This window comes from Cetorhinus maximus, chromosome 11, assembly GCF_964194155.1.
Source record: "Cetorhinus maximus chromosome 11, sCetMax3.hap1.1, whole genome shotgun sequence".
Classification (NCBI taxonomy): Eukaryota; Metazoa; Chordata; class Chondrichthyes; order Lamniformes; family Cetorhinidae; genus Cetorhinus; species Cetorhinus maximus.
The window spans coordinates 96,756,344-96,778,851 of NC_135889.1; the positions used below are offsets into that span (position 1 = coordinate 96,756,344).

At 46.0% G+C, this 22,508-nt stretch overlaps 1 protein-coding gene across 1 annotated transcript in view; it reads right to left on the reverse strand.

Moving 5' to 3' along the window:
- LOC144686788 (low-density lipoprotein receptor-related protein 1-like) overlaps positions 1–22,508 on the reverse strand; it is a 1,926,687-nt gene that overhangs the window by 869,538 nt on the left and 1,034,641 nt on the right. The gene's annotated exons all lie outside the window — the stretch shown is intronic.

The window sequence follows — 22,508 nt, forward strand, 5'->3', positions numbered from 1 at the left end:
TCACTGTTTCTGACTCCCTTAAAAGCTTCACTTGCAGTGTTCATGTCCTCTCCTTATTCTTCCTCCAAAAAATTATCAACGTATAATATCTAAATGCTTAATCTTCAATACAGACACATGGGCAGAATTTTACATTCCCCTGCTGACGGATTTGTATGCAAGGGGTGGCTGTAAAATTTCTCGGATGGTCTTCCCATCGGGCTCCCACCCGCCCCGACCTCTCCGAAATTTTATGCTGGGATGACCAAGGCCAAGGCTGGCCTGCCTACCCTTGCCCCAGTTGAGGCCCTTAAGTGGATAATTATTGACCACTTGAGGGCCATTTCCTGACCAGCCTCAATTTTCGGGCTGGTGGGAGGAGTTCAGAGGCAGGGGAGAAGTCCAAAAAGTAACCAACTCAGACCTTGGATAAGAGGGAATGGAGTGGGGGGGTGCCTCCATCAGCAGCCGTCTTCTAGCACTGCAGGCACTAGAGAGCTGCTGGCCAATCTGATTAGCTGGCAGCTCTCTGAGGTGTGACTTCCTCCCAAGTAAGGGGCAGAAGTCCCGCCTCCAATAAATTAATGCTTGTTGGAGCATTAAATGGCTGTGGGGAAGGCAATATTGGTGGGGATGTATTCTTCACCGTCTCCTTGGATGGCAGGAAGGGAAACCCCGCCATCTTAAAAACCCTGGCCGTGGATCATCTTTATTAAATTTTTTTCAAAACAGCATGATAAACAATTAGAATTCTCCTTAGTCAGGTTAATAATTTGATGTGCGCTGGATTTCCTTGGAAGACCATGCACGAGTGAAATTTAATGAGGGGCTAACCATTCAGCTGTGAGATGCAGATTTCAAAGATTAGAATACATGTTCATATTACCAGAGTATGTAAATTCTTTAAATATAGTCGAGTTTACAAAAATGTCTGCAGATGCCACTTAGCTCACTAAAGGAGGTTGCGGCCAAGCTTCTGGACCATCGTCTAAAGAAATAACCTGCATTTATTTTTCCACATTTTCATGACCAAAAGTGCGTTACATCCAATGAAGTATTGTTTGAAATGTAATCACAGTTGTAATGTAGGAAACATGACAGCCAATTTTCACACAGCTAGCTTCAACATATAGCGATGAAATAGCAACCAGATAATCAGTTTTAATGTTGCTGGTTGAGGGATAAATATTGGCTAGGACACAGGGAAAACTGCCCTACTCTTTTTGAAATGGATTGCAAAAGAGAAAGAGTTTCAGATTAAACCGAAAACGTGTGCTTATGACAGATGTCAGGTGGATAATACAATTTTGAACCTGGCTGAATATATTCCGAGGGGAATTGAAAAAGCAAATAAGAGAAGCAAAGAGAGAATATGAGAAGAGACAGGCAGCTAACATAAAAAGGAATCCAAAAGTCTTTTATCGGCCTATAAATAGTAAAAGGGTGGACAAGAAGTAGTAAGGTCAATTGAGGACCAAAAAGGGAATTTATGTATGGCGGTAGGTGCATGGCTGAGTTTCTAAATGAATACTTTGCATTTGCCTTTACCAAGGAAGAAGGTGCTGCCCAGGTCACTGTGAAAGGGGATGTAGTTTAGACACTTGAAATGTTTAAAATTGATAAAGAGGAGGTATTGGTTAGATTGTCTGTACTTGATAAGGCACCAGGACCGGATGCGAGACATCCAAGGATACTGAATGAAGTGAGTGTGGAAATTGCGAAGGCTATGGTCATAATTTTCCTACCTTCCTTAGACTTACAGGTGGTGCTAGAGGACTGGAGAATTGCAAATATTATGCCATTGTTCAAAAAATGTGTTAAGATAAGCCCAGGAACGACAGGCCAATGTGTTTAAGCTTGGTGGTGCGAAAGCTTTCAGAAATGACAATGCGGGACAAAATTAATAGTCACTTGGACAAATGCAGATTAATTAAGGAAAGCCTGCATGGATTTGTTAAGGGAAATTGCATGTTTAACAAACTTGCCAGAGTTTTTTTGATAAGGTAACAAAGTGGGTTGATGAGGATAATGCTGTTGATGTGGTATACATGGACTTCCAAAAGCCATTTGATAACTTGCCGCACAATAGACTTGTGATCAAAGTTAGAGCTCATGGAATAAAAGAAAGAATAGCAACACAGTACAAAATTGGCTGAGTAACAGGAAGCAAAGAGTAGTGTTGAACAGTTGTTTTTTGGACTAGAGGAAGGTTTATATATTCCTTATATATTAATGACTCAGACTTTGGCATTTCAAAATTTGCGGATGATACACAGCTTGGGAGTATTTTGAACCATGAGGAGAATAATGTAGAACTCCAAAAGCACACAGACAGGTTGGTGAAAGAGGTAGACAAGTGTCAGGTGAAATTTAATGCAGGGAAGTATGAAGTGCATCAAGTAAGGATGTCAATATCCTGCTCAAAACGTTAACTCTGTTTCTCTCTCCACAGATGCTGTCAGGCCCGCTGAATTTCCCCAGCATTTTCTGTTTTTATTTCCGATTTCCAGCATCCGCAATATTTTGCTTTTATAGTAAGGATGTCAACAGTTCTAGTTCAGGAGTGCAGTGCTCTTCACATCTACCGCATTGGATGTTCTTTTGCTCAGTGAACAGGGCAGATGGTATATTATAAGCACATAAGCACAATTAACATTTAGTTCCTGCAGTGTTATTAGAAACACTATTATTGCTTGAAAAGAATAAGCATGAACAGACATGTTGATACAATATACTGTGAAACTAATGTACCATTAATATTGCATATACCAATAATTCTGCACACCCCTCCAATTCCTGCAGCCTTTAAGCCATTCAAAACAACTTCTAAATAAATCAACAATTGAATGCTCGGATGTAATGAGTTCTTTATAGTGAAGTTGTTGTATTGCCCATTACTTGTTGCCCATTTGCCCTCTGATTATGCGCAGATTTGCCATTAAAAATAAAAGCAGTGGGGATTGTAACGTACTGATGCAGCAATGCAAATGGAATACAGTAGGTTTTCATTCCCATCATGGAGTAACATGGTTTCACATCTACTACTTGATTTGAAATACATTTGTTCTGAATTCCTAATGTGTTAGACAAACTGTTATATGCTGTTAGATGAATTGCACATAGCTAGCACATATCAAGGAAACTTACCCAATTTGCTAAGGCTGCTGGTCAGGAATAACTTGTTTTACTGAGTATCGACACTAGTGCAATATAAAGGCAGTTTGTCTTACTAGAACGAATATTTTTCCTATATTTTATCAACTGCCTTTTTCATTTTATGCTCGTATATATCCTATGCTATGACTTGGATGTAATATTCAGATTTTACACTTCTGGAATTTCTATAATGCAACTTCTACTTGGTCTCTGACGAAGTCCGCCAAGTTATTGACACAGAGACCTGGATTTTAGATACTGGGTTGGCCGTGCAGAGTCGGGGCATTTCTCAACCCGGGAGAAAGAGGCCCAGAAGATGGGATTTTTGTTCTGGGGTCGGGGGTGGGAGGGGGTTGGGGGGGTGAGGGGCGGGGGGGGTGGGGTAGGTGGGTTGGCAGGCAGTGGGCTGCATTAAAAGCTGGACCTGTCACCGCTGGAATGAGTACAGTGGCTGCCGGGTGTGGTGACGGGGTGGTCAGAAGGCATGCCTCTGTGCACTGGCATTGTGTGGAAGATTGTGAAAAGACAACGGGAAGGATCTTTCCCTCGGCGGGCAGGTTCGGGGGGTGCGGGCGGGGGCAGTCGGGAAGCCGACCATTGCCCATGATCGGGGCCAGACTGTGATTTCACGCTGCGAGGCCAATTAAAGCGGGGCAGCGCTCAGTGCTGCCTGTGTTGGGTGGGTGGAGGAGGGCAAACGTGAACTTTGTGCATGCGCATGGGTTTGCATTGAAAAAGCTCCCTGAGGCACAGAGCTGCCTCAGGGAGATGAAGAGTTTTAAACATTAAAGCTAAAGATTTAAAAAATGTTACAAAACATGTCCCTTCATGTGACTCTATCACATGAGCAGGGACATGTTATTAATGAAATGTTAAAATTTTTATTTTATTTTTATTTGCTGCTGGGAACCCCATCCCACACGTGGATGAGGTTTCCGAAAAAATGCAATGGCTTCTTGGCCTTTTCTCCTGCTGCTAACCATAGGGTTGGACGGGCAGTGAAAAATTTATTTCAATTACCTTTTTAATGGCCTTAACAAGCCTTTCAATTGTGGGCAGGTGTGCTGCCGACACTGGTGTGCGCGCGCCAACCGAAATATTGCGCATCATTTTATGCTTGGTCAGGTTGGGTGCGCGCCTGCCCGACGAGCTAAAACTTCTGGCCAATAAAACAAAAATCTTCTGTCCAGTCCACACCCTCCTCACCTCCCACACACTCCCCATGCCCCATTTATGCCAATCCATACTACCTCATGCCCCTGTACCCACACACCATAACCTCCATACCAAGTTATGCTACTGTACCCACTCCCCATGGCCCCTCATACTCCCATGCAACCTTATGCCCCTGTCCCCATCCCCATAGTCCCTCATACACCCTATATCACCCACTCATCCCCATGGCCCTTTATTGTCCCGATGCCAATTTACTGTCAACTCATACCAACCCATGCCCCCCACCCACCACCCTTTGTACTTACCACCCTCCATGTCAACTCACTCGTATCTACCACAGGTGCCATGCTGGCCTATTGGAGCCATACTGAGTCTATTGATGATGTCACGATTTAAAAAAAACTAATTAATTAAATGAACCATTCAATATGTTGAAATTACTTCAACTAATGTCTTGTGAAAACAAGCATATCACTTAAGTACTGAATCTCTTCTGAAAACAAACATCTTTATTCTGTAACTACTTGGAGCTGTCAATCAAACAGGCACCCCACTCTCTCCTCCACCAATGAACAGTGGCAGCAGTGTGTACCATCTACAAGATGGACTGCAGGAACTTACCAAGGCTCCTTAGGCAGCAATTTCCAATCCCGCAACCACTACCATCTATAAGGACAAGGGCAGCAGAGACATGGGAACACCACCATCTGGAAGTTCCCCTCCAAGCCATTCACCATCCTGACTTGGAAGTATATCACCGTTCCTTCACTGTCACTGGGTCAAAATCTTGGAACTCCCTCCCTACATCACATAGGCTGCAGTGGTTCAACAAGGCAGCTCACCACCACCTTCTCAAGGGCAATTAGGGCAGGGCAATAAATGCTGGCCTAGCCAGTGATGCCCATATCCCATAAATGAATAAAATTATGTTAGATTGTAAAATTAGTCATACAGCAAAACTCCTGCAATGATAACTCTCAGGCTTATGTCAACAAAATGAAATAACCAGCATTGATTTGCTTTAAACTCCACACAATTTTAAAATTTAAAGCCCAGCAGAGTTAAATCCCCTGACAGCTTTGACAGTTCCGATGAGCTTTGACAGTTCCAATGAGTTTTAACAGTTCTTCGGCAGCTTTGACAATTCCAATGGGTTTATGCACTTTTTATGCACATTCATGTCTAATTTTAACAATCGAAAGGGTAACTTACCTCTCCCAAAGGTGTCCTGGGACCAGATCTATAGGGGTACTTATCTCTCCAAAAGGGTACCTTGGTTATCCAAACAAATTCACAAGGTTCAGACCTGCTCTTACTAGGTCTAACCTGCACATTTTGGGCAGAATATTGCACTCGTCGGGCAGGCGCACGCCCAACCTGAACGAGCATAAAATGGCGCGCGATGATGTCGGGCGAGTGTCCCAACGTCATCATGCACTCGCGCGATATTTCGGTCGGTGGGCGCGTGCGGGAGTTGGCAGCGTGCCCGCCGACAATCAACAGGCTCAGTAAGGCCATTAAAGCACTAATTAAATGAAATTTTTCATTACCCAACCAACCTTACAGTTGACGGGCAGGCGAAAAGGCCAAGCAGCCTTCAGATGTTTTGTGAAGCCTCGTCCATGGGCGGGGTGAGGTTTCGATCAGTGGTTTAAAAAAGTATAAATATTTTTCAAATTAATTTCTAACATGTCCCTGCTCATGCGTCAGAGGAACATGTTATTAACATTTTTAAATTTGTTATATTTTATATTCAAAATTCTTCAACTCCCTGATGCAGCTCTGTGCCTCAGGGAGCTTATAATGCACGCGCCCCACCCCGCATGCGCACACTTCCGCGCTCACGTTCCTCCCGCCCCCACCCTGGCAGTGCTGAGAATGGCCAGCCAGTGTGAAATCTATGTCGGGGCCCGATCGCGAGAAGTGGTCGGCTTCGCCACCGCTCCCAGGTCCACCTGCCGCGCCCGCCAGACGAGAGCAAAATTCCACCCTTTGTGTTTCGGGCACCTACTTTACCAAAATCACACGAGTGGAGGTAGCTGCTGATTTATATGGGCAGTTGCCTCCAGGAACCACGGATGTTCAATTTAAAACCCACCCCCATTCCATCCTCTGCGAAAATGGTAGAGGCCGCGTTCGGGGCGGGACTTCTGGATTCAGGTCTCTGCTGGCATTTTCGCACAAAGAGCCTCTCTGTCTGCGTGAAAATTCAAGCCAGAGTTCATTATGGGCCCAATTGCCATGCAAACTGTATTGTTTGGTGCACATTTAGGGACACCTTTGATGGACTTCAGTGTCGATCATGGCCCAGATAGCTGCACTCTCACCCTGAGTCAGAAGATCCTGGTTCAAGTGCGACTTGACCATGAATTCTGGGCTGACAGTTGCATTACAGCTCTGAAGGGGTGCTGCACTGTTGGAAGTGCCGTCATTCAAGCATTATCACATTGCTGTTGGTGGGACCTTGCTGTGTACAAAACTGGGAACTAAATATTCAGGGAAATGTGACTTTTCGAAAGTATAGATGGGAAGGAAATGGTGGGGAGGTAGCTTTGTTAGTAGAAGATGGAATAAGTACAACAGCAAGAAATGATCTTGGATCGGAAGATATAGAATCCATATGAGTTGAGATAAGAAATAACAAGGGGAAAAAGACACTGGTGGGAGAAGGCTTTTTTTTATTTGTTCATGGGATGTGGGTGTCACAGGCCAGGCCAGCAATTATTACCCATCTCTAGTTCAGGAGGCATTTAAGAGTCAACCACATCACTGTGGGTCTGGAATCACATGTAGGTCAGACCAGCAAATTTCCTCCCCTAAAGGACATTAGTCAACCAGGTGGGTTTTTACAACAATCAACAATGGTTTAATGGTCATCATTAGACTTTTAATTCATCTACCATGGTGGGATTCAAACCCAGATCCCTAGAGCATTATCCTAGGCCTCTGGATTACTAATCCAGTGACAATACCACTCTGCCATCACCTCCCGTAGGCCCCCTAACAGGACAAAGAATAAATCAGGAGATAATGAGGGCATGTAAAAAAGGCAGTATATTAATCATGGGCGACTTTAATCTTCATGTAAATTGGGGAAATCAAATTGGCAGAGGTAGCCACAAGCAAGAATTCATAGAGTGTATTTGGGACAGTTTCCTAGAACAATATGTTGTGGATCCAACCAGAGATCAGGTTATTTAGGATCTGGTAATGTATAATGAAGCAGGTTTAATAAATGATCTCAGAGTAAAAGATCCCCTAGGAAACAGTGACCATAACATGGTAGAATTTAGCGTTCAGTTTGAGAGTGAGAAACTTGGGTCGGAAACAGCTGTGCTAAACTTAAATAAGGGTAATTACAAAGGATTGATGGCCTGAGTTGGCTGGAGTGAATTGGGAGAGGAATTTAGCAGAATAGCCGGTTGATGAGCAATTTAATGAAAATAATTAATGACTCACAACAAAGATATATCCCAGTGAGAAAGAAGGATTCTAGGAAGGGGATAAACCAACCATGGTTAACCAAGGAAGTTAAGGGTAGTTTCAAATTGAAAGAAAAAACATACAATGCGGCAAAGATTAGCGGTAACCCAGAGGATTGGGAAAGTTTTAAAAACCAACAAAAGATGACCATAAAAATAATAGAGGGAGAAAATAAACTTTGAGGGTAAACTAGAAAGTAATATAAAAATGAGCAGTAAGACCTTCTTTAAATATATACATATAAAGGAAGAGAGAGGCTAAAGTGAACATAGGCCCCTTACAGAATGAGGCTGGGGAAGTAATAATGGTGAACCAGGAAATGGAAGAGGAGTTGAATAAACACTTTACATCAATCTTCATGGTAGAAGGCATTAATAGCATTCCAAAAATACTGACTAATCAAGGGGCAAAAGTGGGGAAGGAAATAAATACAATAACTATCACTAGAGAAAATGTACCAGGGAAACTAATGGGGCTAAAGGCTAATAAGCCCCCTGGACCTGATGGGTTGCATCCTAGGATATTAAAGGAAGTAGCTACAGAGATAGTGGATGCACTGGTAGTAATCTTCCAAGAATCCTTAGATTCTGGAAAAGTCCTAGAGCATTGGAAAATGCCAATGTAACGCCCATATTCAAAAAGGGAGGGAGACAAAATACAGGTAACTGTAGGCTACTTAGCTTAACATCTGTCATTGGGAAAATGTTAGAGTCTATTATAAAGAATGTAATAGCAGAGCATTTAGAAATGCATAATATAATCAAGCAGAGTCAGCTTGAAGGGGAAATCATGCCTGACAAATTTATTGGAATTCTTTGAGGAGGTAACAGGCAGCACATATAAAGGGGAACCAGTAGATGTAATATATTTGGATTTCCAAAGGCGTTTGATAAGATACCACACATAAGGTTACTTAATAAGTTAAGAGCCCATGGTGTTGGGGGTAATATATTAGTATCGATAGAGGATTGGCTAACTAATAGAGGACAGGGTTGAGATAAGGGGGCATTTTCAGGATGGCAACCTGTAAATAGTGGAGTGCCACAGGGATCAGTGCTGGGGCCACAATTATTTACAATATATATTAATGACTTGGATGAGGTAAGTGAATGTACTGTGGCTAAGTTTGTGGATGACACAAAAATAGGTGGGCAGGCGGTGAGGATGACACGCAAGAGTCTACAGAGGAATATGGACAGGTTAAGTGAGTGGGCAAAAAACTTGGCAGATGGAAGATAATGTGGGAAAATGTGAGGTAATGCATTTTGGCAGGAAGAATAGAGGAGCTGAATATTAATTAAATGGAGAAAGACTGCAGAAAGCCACAGCACAGAAGGATTTGGGAGTCCTTGTGCATGAATCCCAAAACGCTAACATACATGTTCAGCAGATAATAGGGAAGGCAAATGGAATGTTAGCCTTTATTTCAAAGAGAATAGAGTATAAAAATAGGGAAGTCTTGCTGAAACTATACAAGGCACTAGTTAGACCACAGTAAACAGTTTTAGTCCACTTATCTAAGGAAAGATATACTAGCATTGGAGGCAGTCCAGAGAAGGTTCACTCGGTTGACCTCAGGTATGGAGGGATTTTCTTATGAGGAGAGGTTGAGTGGGTTGGGCCTGTACTCATTGGAGGTTAGAAGAATGAGAGGCAACCTTATTAAAACATATAGGGCACAATTTTCCGTTTTGGCAGGGGGGGGTAGAGATCAGGTGCGGGCATGGGCGGGCGCAGACCTCTTTACGTGGGCGGGCCAATTAAGGCCTGCCCAGCGTCTTTGCTGACTCCCGTGGATAGCGGGAGTGTGTGTGCGGCGGCGGGTGTACACAGTCCACTGGGTCCAATGGCGACCCAGCAGTCTGTTTAAAAGAAGGCCTGGCAGCCTCCTGTAGGCGGGAGACAATGGCCAATTCGAGGGCACACCACAGGGGATTGGCTGAGCAGGCCAGGCTGGAGGGAAGGGCAGAGGAGCAGGCCAGGCTGCAGGGTAGGCCAGCAGGGGGCCAATGCGCCCCCTGCTTTTCAGATGATTGCCTTGCTGCCCTCCTCAAGGATGTGGCAGCACGGCATGAGGTGTTGGTCCCCCAGGATGGGAGGAGGAGGGCCCCTCACATGATCAACTTGCCTGGGTGGAGGTGGCAGAGGTGGTGAGCTCCCGTGATGTGGTGTGCCACACCTGGATCCAGTGCCATAAGCGCTTCAACAATTTGTTGCATTCTGGAAGGGTGAGTACCGTGTTGGCATTGGGCATTTAACCCTGCAGGTAGCCTTAGCCTTTGAAGCACCCCCTGCCCCACCAAGTCTTACTGTTGTGACTGTATTGAATCATGTAGGGTATTTTTCCTACGCTGGGTGGGCAAGCAGATAGTGCCCATGCTTAAATTAGCCTGAATGGTTCATGAGGAGATGAGTTCTCCCCCGCACCATGTGTTGCTCTTAGTCGCACATGACTAGTCTGGGGGCAACCTGCAGGAGATGCAGCTAGGCGCATATTCAGAACTCCAACACATGTCCTATTCAGGGTGATGAGATGGTGGAAGGGGAGCCTCAAGGTGTCGTGGCCAAGAACCATCTGCTGCCATCAACGCTACACGTAGTTGCACCTCCTTGCTATGGTTCCTAAAGTGATGTACGCAGAATGTGTCCAAGGTGGCCGTTGGGGGGGGCGGGGTTGGGAGCAGGCGTACTATCTTTGTGTGAATGATCAGCAGTAGCGGGGAGAGGAGGTACTGGAGGCCTGATATGGCCCACTGTGGTTGGGGTGTGGTGTGCGCATGCAGAGTCCATCTGCAATTTGCCGCAATGAATGGTCTTCTCTCTTTCTCGGGAGAAGAATGCTCATAATGCGTCGGAGCGTGCGGGGACTGGAGGCGGCCAGGCTCACCTCCTCATGTTAAGCCACTTCGAGCAGGAGGCCCTTGAGCTTGAGAGGCACCATGCACCCAGGTCAACTGGTGTCAGTGAGGCTGGGGTGGAACGGCCAGGTATTTGAGGCCAACAGTGAAATCCGCAATGTCCTCCCAACATCCATAGCACTGATGCTTGTTCAATTTGTTATTGTTGCAACATTGCTCGGTCACAGAGTGATAGAGTCAGAGGTGTGGAGCACAGAAAAAGGTCCTTCGGCTCTTTGAGGATACATGGGTCAAACAAGTACCTAAGTCTTATCCCATTTTCCAGCACTATGCCCATGGCCTTGTATGCCATGGCATCGTAACTGCACATCCAAATACTTATTACATGTTAGGAGGGTTTCTGCATCTTCCACCCTTTCAGGCAGTGAGTACCAGATTCCCACCACTCTCTGTGTGCAAAAGTTGGCTCATCACATCCCCTGTAAACCTCCTGCCCCTTACCTTATTCTATGCCACCTGGTTACTGATCCCTCCGCCAAGGGGAAAAGTTCCTTTCTGTCGGCCCTATCTATGCCCCTCATAAGTTTAGACATTTCAATCATGTCACCCCTCAATCTCCTCTGCTCCAGGGGAAATAACCCCAGTCGATGCAATCTCTCCTCATAAGTGAAACTCTCCAGGCCAGGCAACATCCTGGTAAACGTCCTCTACACTCTCTCCACTGCAATCACATCCCTCCCATAAAGCACATTCTGCACGCAGAACTATAGCTGTGGCCTAAGCAGCGTTTTCTGCAGTTGGAACATTACCTCCCTGCTCCTATATTTTATGCCTCGGCTAATAAAGGCAAGTATGGCATATGCCTTCTTAAACAGCTAATGTATCTGTCCCGCTACCTTAAGGGACCAGTCGACATGCACATCAAGGTCCCCCTGATCCTCGTTACTTCCTACGGTCCTACCATTCATGGTGTATTCCCGTGCCTTGTTGTCCTGCCCAAGTGCATCACTCCACACTTATCCACATTACATTCCATTTGGCATTCATCAGCCCATCTGACCAGCCCATCTGTATCCGCCTGTAATGTAAGGCTATCTTCCTCACTATATGCCACCCGACCAAAGTCTGTGTCCATTGGTTCTGGAAGTTGAGTGCATAATGAGCGAGGGAGAAAGAGATAAGGTTTGTCACTGTGTGCACGCTAACTGATCCATTGTCCTTGTTGTTCATTTCAGCATCATCAGAGCAGGGCCAGCAGGAGGAGCTGCAGATGCCCCCCTCACGTCTGAGGGCCCTCAAGTATCACCTGCGTCACACCATTTCTGCAAGGCAGGCACCAGCGCAGATACTAGCTCCTCATGGGCATTGGAACATTGGTTATTGTCGCGGGGCACAGTGGAGAGGGCACTTCACATTCGCTGGAGGAGCTGGCAGAGGCAGAGTGCTGATGGCGCCAGCAGTCGGAGGACTGCAGGGGACCAGGCACATGCTCAGTCGCTGCCTGATGATGTGCCTCTGGAGTCGTCCGTGAGGTAGCAGGTGCAGGAAATGCAGCCGGGTGTGTGGGAGCATCTGGGAGTGATACATGGGGCTGTTCTTCGCTAGGTGTCCGTGGTAGAGGAGTCCATGCGGAGCAGCACTGATGTAATGAGCCTCAGGGCAGAATGTCACGCTTTCTCCATGGAGAGAGTGGTGACTCTCGTGGAGAGAGGCTTCCAGGAGAACAGTCAGGTCCTCCTGGGGTTATGCTCGGACCTGCAAGCCCTCACAGCACCATTGGCCACAGCTGGTCAGTGCCAATGTGGGAGATGGTGTGGGCTTCAAGCTTCCCAGCTCGTTGCCCATCCATCCACGGTGAGCAGGGAGGTCCGGGGTGACCTCATATCGGAGTAGCAACTGCCTGTCGTATCTGCGGGCTCCTCTCACGGCGCTCCAGATGAGGGCACCAGCTGCTCAACCCCTCTGTGACTACTTAATCCAGTGAGGCTGCAACGACAGGGGAGATGCCAGTTGTGTAACTGGCAGATCCCCCTCAGGCGGGCCCAGCACAGGCTCCATGGACCAGAGGACGACCGCCAAGGTTATCGAGGCCAACAGGACAGCAGAGTCAGCAGGTTGGCTCAGATGCCACTCCGAGCAATGGGGCAGCACCAAGACAAAAGCATAAGGCACCTTAGGCACACCATGGGTTTCTCACTGGCGCTTTTGTGTTGTACAAAATTAGGTCCTTATAATTTAGTTTTGCTTGCTTACAGTATTGTTTTGGAATTGGGAGAACATCTGATATTTAAATTAAAAATCAGATGTGTGACCATGGCTGAGGGTGGCTCGTTTGTTCTGCCTGTGTATGTTTAAAATAAATGTCATGAGTGTTTGTTTGGACATTGAAATTTATGTCCAAAGCCCTTAGTTCCTGCTGATGATCTGGCAGATTTTGCACTTCGGTGCCGAGTGTGGATGCGCCAGGCAAGGTTGGTCCTGCTGATCCATTTGTGTTGTACTAGCTGAAGGCTCATTAGATTAAAGCCTCCCGGGTGTCCCTGGCTCCTTGGTTTTGTCCCGGGTCAGCGTCTACCCCCTCAGCATTTCCTTGTGCATGCTCATCCTCAGAATCAGTGCTGGACTCATCGTGTGCACCCACATCCACTGTGTCAACGTCTTCATCGTCCACTGCATCCCCCCTTTCCAGCGCAAGATTGTGGAGAGCGCAGCATGCAACCACTATCACCAACACATGATCTGGGGGGTACTGGAGTGCGCCCCCTGAGCGGTCCAGGCATCGGAAGCGCAACTTGAGAAGACTGATGGCTCTCTCCATCACAGCCCTTGTGGAGCTGTGGCTCAGCTTCTGTTCTTGGATGGTGGAGAGGCGTCTTGTGCCATCTTCTGAGGGGATAGCCCTTGTCACCCAGCAGCCATCCATTAGGCCGGGCCAGAGCACTGAAGAGCCCCGGAACCTGGGAGTGTCTGAGGATGTAGGCATCGTGGGAGCTGCCTGGGTACCTTGCACAGACTTGTAGAATCAGCATCCTGTGATCACACACTATCTGCACATTCATGGAGCGGAAGCCCTTCCTGTTGACAAAGGCACCGTGCTCACCTGCTGGCACCTTGATGGCCACATGTGTACAGTCTATTGCACCCTGGACACGGGGGAAGCCAGCAATGGCCGCAAAGCCTCTGGCTCACTGTGTCTGGCTTGCCTGGCCCCACACGTGAACAGAGAGTCTGTAACCTGCTTGACACAAGTGTGGACAGCTGATTGGGAAACACCAGAAAGATCACCCACCGAGCCCTGGAAGGAGCCAGAGGCATGGAAGTTGAGGACAACTTTAACCTTAAGAGCCATTGGCATGGGGTGTCCACCCACACAGTTAGGGGAGATCTCAGGGCCAATCATCTGACAGGTGTAGTTGACTGTCTCCCTTGACAGTTGGAGCCTCCTTCGGCACTGCACCCCAGTCATATTGAGGTAGCTGCTTCGCCACCTGTAAACCCTGGCAGCAGGATAGTGGCATCTTCTGCATCCCCTTCCACCTTGGACTACCTTTTGGACCTGCGCCCCTTGTGTCTGCGCCTGTCCTCCCAAAGGTGGCACTCCTGGAGGCTGAATGTGCACTCCTGGCCTCCTTCCCCTTCTAGCCCTCCCTTCCTCCTCAGAGGAGCTGCCTCCAGCGGACATGTCAGATCCCATATCCAGACTAAAGGGAGGCCTCCGGGAAGCTGCACACCTGCTAAAAATTCCTGACCGCAGAGTGTTGACCTGAAAGTTCAAAGTACACAGAAAGCTGCTGGAATGCGTTCTGAACTACTGCAAATCACACAGGCAAATTTAAAATACTTCCTCCAATAAATACTCCACAAAGCAGATTGACGACCCCACTGAGCCCTCTTATCCCACCCGTGGATTAGGTTCATAGAAAAGTCTCTTACCCGCCTGCCCGTTGTGCCCGTGCACCGACCAAAGATCACACGGGTGCCTAAAAATCGCCGTCGGTTGATGAATTCAGGGCCTTAACTAGCCAGTTAATTAATGGCGGACATGAATCGAACTTCATCGTGCGCCCACCCAGCGAAATATCGCAATGGCGCGCGGTGACGTCGGGACGCTCGCCCGATGTAACCGCGTGTCATTTTACGAGCGGACGTGCGGGTCCCGCCCCTCGCACGTCAAACTGAAAATTCTGCCCATAAGATTCTTCAGGGGCTTAACAGGGTAGATGCTGAGAGGCTGTTTCCACTTGTGGGAGAGGCTAGAACCAGGGGGCATAATCTCAAAGTAAGGGGTCACTTGTTTAAAACAGAGATGAGAAGGAATTTCTTCTCTGAGGGTAGTGAATCTGTGAGATTCTTTGCCACAGAAGGCTGTAGAGGCTGGGTCGTTTAGTATGTTCAAGTCTGAGATAGACAGATTTTTAATCAGTAAGGGAATTGAGGGTTATGGGGAAAAGGCAGGAAAGTGGAGTTGAGGATTATCAGATCAGTCATGATCTCATTGAATGGCGGAGCAGACTCGAAGGGCTGAATGGCCTATTTCTGCCCCTAGATCTTCTGATCTTATGGTCTACAAATTGGTGGCTGTGGTTCCTACATCATGATAGTAACTACACTTCAAAACTACTTAATTGACCTAACGCACTTTGAAAAGTCCTGAGGTCATGATAGGCACTATATAACTGCAATATATTCAACTTACCCAACTGAAATTTCATTTGTGATATTTTATTGTATACCTTGTAAGACTTGCACTGAAAAGCAAGTATTTCTCAATTTCCACCACAAATTTCCTGAATATTTCAATTATACTAATCAACTTTTGAGGTTTATAGTGGTTCTTTACTTGCTAAATACGTTTAAAGGATAATCATTACTGGAGCATCCTGCTTAACTGCCAAATTTTAATTACCACAGATGAAATTGCACTTTTGAGAGTCACACTTTACAAAATTAGGCAATATCCCACAACTTTTGCTAATGTTTGGTAAACTACAATGAAAATGGGCATATCAGTTCTTTTTGAATAGAAGATCATATGGGCCCATTCAACTTCAGAAGGTCAGCCAGAGGAGCACTCTCAATTTGACAGTATAATTCCTGATATCAGCCATGATCAATGGAATTGCCCTGCTAATTCTGTATACATAATGAACTCTCAGCAGTCCTCTCTTAATCCTAGAGAAATTATTTCTGATATTACTTGTAATTACAATATCTATAAAATTCAAATATTAACTTTAATATTTACTGAATAAACTGAAGATTGAAACAGGAAATTTATCACTTGTTATTTAAAAGCAAAGATTAGCAGAACATGAATATCACAATTAATCATCACATATTTTTGTGCATAGCTTAACTTTTCTTTGTGCTGCTTCTTGATAGCTTCCAGTTGGATTACTTCCATTAATTTTATGTCAGTATACCATCCAATTAAATTCTATATATGTAAAAATTAAGCTCAGTTCATATGAAAGTATTTACCATCCTATAATTGGAATATGATTTCAAATTTTATAATCTGTTTTACCTAGCAGCTTCATCATAATACAGCTATTGCTAATTACCAAGACTTTGGCCTGTACCAACCTAGGAAATTAGTTAGCCTACCAGATTTGGGAGATTTTAACTTTCTCCAGTTAGCAGAAATGGGGCAGTCTGGGATTGAAAATGGAGGTGCTGAACTTGCCCCCCAACTCCAGCCCTGCCTCCATTTTCCTAGGTCCTTCTGCTAGGTAGCCGAAGTACCTGCCTGAATCTGGTGGAAGCCTAATACATCTACACAAATTGGAGTTCTGTGAGGCTTTTTAAAAATTGGTTACTGGGTGGCGTCTGTCAGGACAGTCTGAGGTTACGGCAGAAGAGGCCCAGAAAGGTGAGTGCTAAATTAATCTTTGTGAGGTCAGCAAGAGCAGGTGTGCTACTCTGGGATCCGCAAGGATAACATGAGCTGCTGTTACCCCGATGCCTTTCTCTCCATTCCATGATCAAAACCAATCCCCCACGCTACATTTTTTGGCTGGTTCAGCCTCTGTGATGTCCAATATTTTCTGCACTACAGCAACCAAGTTTCAGCTGAACAAAAGATAGCTCTTCAGGGAAATTTGTGGTGGACTCTTAATACTGTTGCTCTGTAGCACAAATATGTTAGTTAAGTCATTCACAAGTGAAATGTACTTAAATAATATTCAAAAAATAAAAAGGAATGATAAATTCAAGTGATAGAGCTCATAATCTGTAAACAAGGTTCTGTGTCATTAAAATCTAAAGTTACCTCTTGCCATTGTTGAATACAGTTTGTTGGAAATTCTGCAATAAATTCTTGAGTGATCAAGGATTCGGTGAAGAACCATTTTCCACCTCTGGCTCAATGGTAAAACCGCTTGTGTTTAATTTCAGGAAAAACAATATCACAAGCTGAAAGCCAGGTACTTAGTGAGCCTTATCACTCAAATATAGCTCCCTGATCTTTATTAATCAGACCAGGTACACACCTGCTAGACAGCAGTGGTGCACAAACACAAGATAGTGGTGGAGAATGAAACGACAGGAGGAGGCTCCACAAATATCCCCATCCTCAATGATGGGAAATCCCAGCACATCAGTGCAAAAGACAAGGCTAAAGCATTTGCTACCATCACAGCCTCCTCCTGAGGTCCCCAGCATCACATATGCCAGTCTCCAGTCAATTCAATTCACTAACTCCACGAGATATCAACTAATAGCTGAATGCATTGGATACTGCAAAGGACATGGGCACTGACAACATCCTGGCAGTAGTACTGAAGATTTGTGCTCCAGACCCAGCTGCATCCCTAACCAAGCTGTTCCAGCACAGCTACAACAATGGCATCTGCCCAACAATATGGAAAATTGCCCAGGTAAGTCCTGTCCAAAAAGAGCTGTAAAAATCTAACTTAGCCAGTTCCCACCCCATCAGCATACTCTTGATCATCAGCAAAGTGATGGAAGGTGTTGTTGACAGTGCGATCAAGCAGTACTTCCACAGATCACTGATACTCAGTTTGCATTCTGCCAGTGCCACTTGGCTCCTGACCTTATTGTACAGCCTTGGTCCAAACATGAGCCTGACTTTTACACTCCCCCACTGTTGGGTTTTTAGGCAGGGAGGGGGGATCGTGAAAGTGAAGGGACGGGATTCTCTCTAGGTTCTCGCCTGCCCCAACCACGCAATGATTTTACGCTGGGGTGGGAAAGGCCTTGGACGGGAAGCCTTTCACCAATCAAGACCCTTAAGCAGCCAATTAATGGTCACTTAAGGGCCGTTTCCAGCCTCAATTTTTAGCCTGGTGGGAAGACTGAAGCTCTGTAGGGAAGCTCGAAATAGATCAAGGTTATGTCCAGGGCGGGAAGCGGGGGTGTGCCTCCAACAGAAGCCCACTTCTGAAGTCACGCACCCCCACCCCCACCCCCACAATACCTTTAAGTTCTGGTGGTCTCCAGACCTCCTCCACCACCCTAGCCTCTCCCCCGAGGCCCCAATCACCACCCCTGCTGTGCCCCAGGCCTTCCCTACCTGCCCCACCCTGGAACCCCCTGAACTTACCTAGTTCTCCGGTTCCCGAACTTAATATCTGATGTCTTCTTGAATATCCTTTTCTATCGACTGCAATGCTGTTGCTGCAGGCACTCCAGAGCTGATTGGCCAGCAGCTCTCTAAGACGGGACTTCCTCCCGAGTGAGGGGCAGAAGTCCCACCTGCAGCCAATTAACGCTCAATGGCGTGTAAATTGGAGCTGGGGCAGTCAGAGTCAGTGGGGATGTGTTCCCTGCTGACTCTTCAGTAATGGGAAACAAGACGCCACCATTTGAAAAATTCAGATCATAGCCAAATAAATGGAAGTGAAGAGGTGAGGTGAGGGTGACTGCCCTTGAGATCAAGGCAACATTTGATTGAGTGTGGCATCAAAGAGCCCTAGCTAAAACTGAAGTGATTGGGAATCAGAGAGAAACCTCTCCACTGGTCGCAGTCATACCTAGCACAAAGGGAGATGGTTGGGATTGGTGGAAGTCAAACATCTTAGTTCCAGGACATCACTGTAGGAGTTCATTAGGGTAGTGACCTAGGCCCAACCATCTTCAATAGCTTCATCAATGATCTTCCCACCATCATATCACCAGAAGTGGGGATGTTCGCTGATGATTGCACAATGTTCAGTACCATTCGTGACTTCTCAGATATTGAATCAGTCTGCGTCCATATGCAGCAAACCTGGGCAATATCCAGGCTTGGGCTGATAACCGGCAAGTAACACACAAATGCCAGGCAATGTCTATCTCCTCTTGACATTCAATGGCATTAACATTGATGAATCCTCAACTATCAACATCCTGGGATTTACCATTGATCAGAAACTGAACTGGACCAGCCATATAAATACTGTGGCAAGAGCCAGTCAGATGCTGGGAATTCTGTGGTGAGTAAGTCACCTCCTAACCTGCTAAAACCTGTTCATCATCTCCAAGGTACACTTCAGAATGTGATAGAATACTCTCCACTTGCCTGAGTAAATGCGGCTCTGACAACACTCAAGAAGCTTGACAGCATCCAGGGCAACGATGCACTGCGACAACTCATCAAACCTCCTTTGGCAGCACCTTCCATACTCACAACCTCTACTACCTAGAAGGACAAGCGCAGCAGATGTGCAGGAACACCACCAGCTACAAGTTCCTCTCTCAGCCACAGGCCATCCTGACCTGGAACTATATTGCCTTTCCTTCATTATCCCTGGGTTAAAACCCTGAAACTCCCTTCCAAACAGCACTGTGGGTGTACCTGCGCTACATGGACTGCAGCGGTTCAAGAAGGAGGCTCACCACCATCTTCTCAGGTTTACTTAGAGATGGGCAACAAATGCTGGCCTTGTCTGCGAGAGCCCACATGAAAGAATCAAATTTTTAAAAACTGCCTACCCACTCTGCTTTTAGAAGTAAAATTTGCAAAGTCGGATAATGAATATGAAGAATAGAAACTGCTGGTGATTTACAGAAAGATTGCTACATATACCATAACTCATCCAATATTTCTGAGATTGCAATATGTTCAGTACTGAAAAACATTTAACATATGACTGTAAACATCCATCTTTATAACTTTTGCAGAGCATCAAGGAAGACGGGAAATGCAATTGCAAAGCCATTAATGTTTAAGATTGAGATGGGGATTATAATACATGATAGATTGGGCCCATTGAGATTTCACATTAAACCAAACTGAAAATGTGTCAATTGGAGCAACTTTAAATGTGCTTCATCTCTATGTGGAAGAAAGGGAATTTAGGGAATAATTTATGTAGATAATACACTGGAATAACTTGTCATGGGCTGAAGTTTTTTGACTTCACAGGAGGAGCTCTTCCTCCTCCTGGACCTATCGAAAACAAAAATTAAAAAGTTTCGAGTCTTTTAATAAGCTTTGGCTAAGCCTCTCAAAACCTCGTTAAATGGCTGAAAGTTTTGTGGCACATGCTCTGCCCATTTGTATCTGCAAATTGCACTGGGGGTCCCACAACTTCTGGAGGGCTGCAATTTGCAAATTGAAGCAGCCTTCTGGCTGTTTCATTTACAGGTCAGCCTTAATTTGGCATCAGTGAAGTGGTCGAGGTGCCATCCGATTTTCAATTGCTGTCCGTCCAGTTTTTAGAGAAGGAGTCTGGGACTGGCAGTTGAAAATCGCCCCCATGACATCATAATTTCATTGCAGCCCAGAGACATTTCAGGCCATTGTTCAAATAACTGATGAAACAAACAAATATTTTCTAATTTGTTTACCACATGGGAGGATGAAGCTCATGGCTAAGGGAGTAAACCCAGCAAAATATGGAGTGGAGTCCTCTCAGGCCGTAGGTGTTCCCCTTATGTTAACACCTTTCGCTTCACTTCAGCTAAAGTACAACTTGACAATGAAACATCAGGCCTCCACCAAAACGGAGACAGGGCTAAATTCCATTTTTATAATTACTGCTTTACCTTTAACTGTATCTAGTTGTGTGTGTGTGTGTGTGTGTGATAGTGTGGGTGAGTTACGTGAGTGAGATGTCACGTTTTCATTAATCCCTGGGGCAAGTGTGTGAGAAATAAACTAACCTTCCTCATTTTTAAAGTACAAAGGCTTGCTGCTGAGCTACTTAAATTGGCTCAATCACTCTGAGGGTAAGAAAATAAACACATTCATGTACAAATATAGTGATCATGGGCAATGAAAAGTAACACCTTAAAACTGTCCAATGACACTATGCAAACAAAGAAAGGTGACCTTTCGACTTGGAAGCTGGAATGTGAGGACGGTATGTCCTGCCATGAACAATGGCCCACACTCACTCCTCACTCCTGCAACCAACAAGGTCCAAGACATATATAGGCTCTTGTCTTTCCTCTGGAAAACAGCCCATGTGGTTGAGAGTTGGGTGGAGATGCAAGGCAAGTCTGCGCATCCTAAAACCATACTTAGGCTACCGTCATGACACAGTACGTTAAGACTGTATTATAAATCTTTAAAGGCATATTTTTAAAGACTACCTTTAAAAAAAAACTGGAATTTAAGATGGCTCCTCAGTGTTACTAGGCAGTTTTGTGGATTAAACCATCTGATCTCTCAAGGGAACAAAGGTACCTTTTCTCTCAAGTGCTAAGGAACGCAAGCTCCAACAACTCATCGACACCAACACCCATCTGGGACCCTCCACCCCTGCTTGTCCCTCCGTCTCCACCCCATCTTCCAATCCCAGCCCCAGCCGCGTATTCACTATACCCCCTGACCTTCCCCTCTCCGATGCTGAACGTTCAGTGCTCAGCAAAGGACTTAGTTTCATACCCTTACGCCCTCATCTCAATGAATTTCGGGCTCGGCACGATGCTGAACTCTTCTTCCGCCGTCTTCGTCTCCGTGCTCACTTCTTTGGCCAGGAGTCCTCTCCCCGTTGAACGGATCCTTTTACCCACCTCCAATATTCTCCCTCCACCTGGACCCCTCCCTCTGGATTCTTACCTTCTCTTGATCTTTTCATTGAGAACTGTCGGCGTGACATTAGCCGTCTCAATTTCTCTGCTCCTCTCACCCATTCTAACCTGTCTCTCTCTGAACTTACTGCACTCCGTTCTCTCAGGTCCAACCCCAACATTGTCATCAAATCCGCTGACAAGGGTGGTACTGTTGTTGTCTGGCGCACTGACCTCTACCTCGCGGAGGGTGAGCGTCAACTCGTAGACACTTCCTCCTACCTCTCCCTGGACCATGACCCCACCACTGAACATCAAGCCATTGTTTCCAGGACTGTTACTGACCTCATCTCCTCTGGAGATCTTCCTTCCACAGCTTCCAACCTGATAGTCGCCCAACCTCGGACGGCCCGCTTCTACCTCCTACCCAAAATCCACAAACAGAACTGTCCCAGCAGACCGATCGTGTCAGCCTGTTCCTGCCCCACGGAACTCATTTCTCGTTACCTTGACTCCCTTCTCTCTCCCCTTGTCCAGTCCCTTCCCACCTACATCTGTGATTCCTCTGACACCTTACGTCACATCAACAATTTCCAGTTCCCTGGCCCCAACCGCTTCCTCTTCACCATGGACGTCCAATCCCTCTACACCTCCATCCCCAGATGGTCTGAGGGCCCTTAGCTTCTTTCTTGAACAGAGACCTGAACAATCCCCATCCACCACTACTCTCCTCCATCTGGCTGAACTTGTTCTCACACTGAACAATTTCTCCTTTAACTCCTCGCACTTCCTCCAAATAAAAGGTGTGGCTATGGGTACCCGCATGGGCCCCAGCTATGCCTGTCTCTTTATGGGGTATGTGGAACATACCTTGTTCCAGTCCTACTCCGGCCCCCT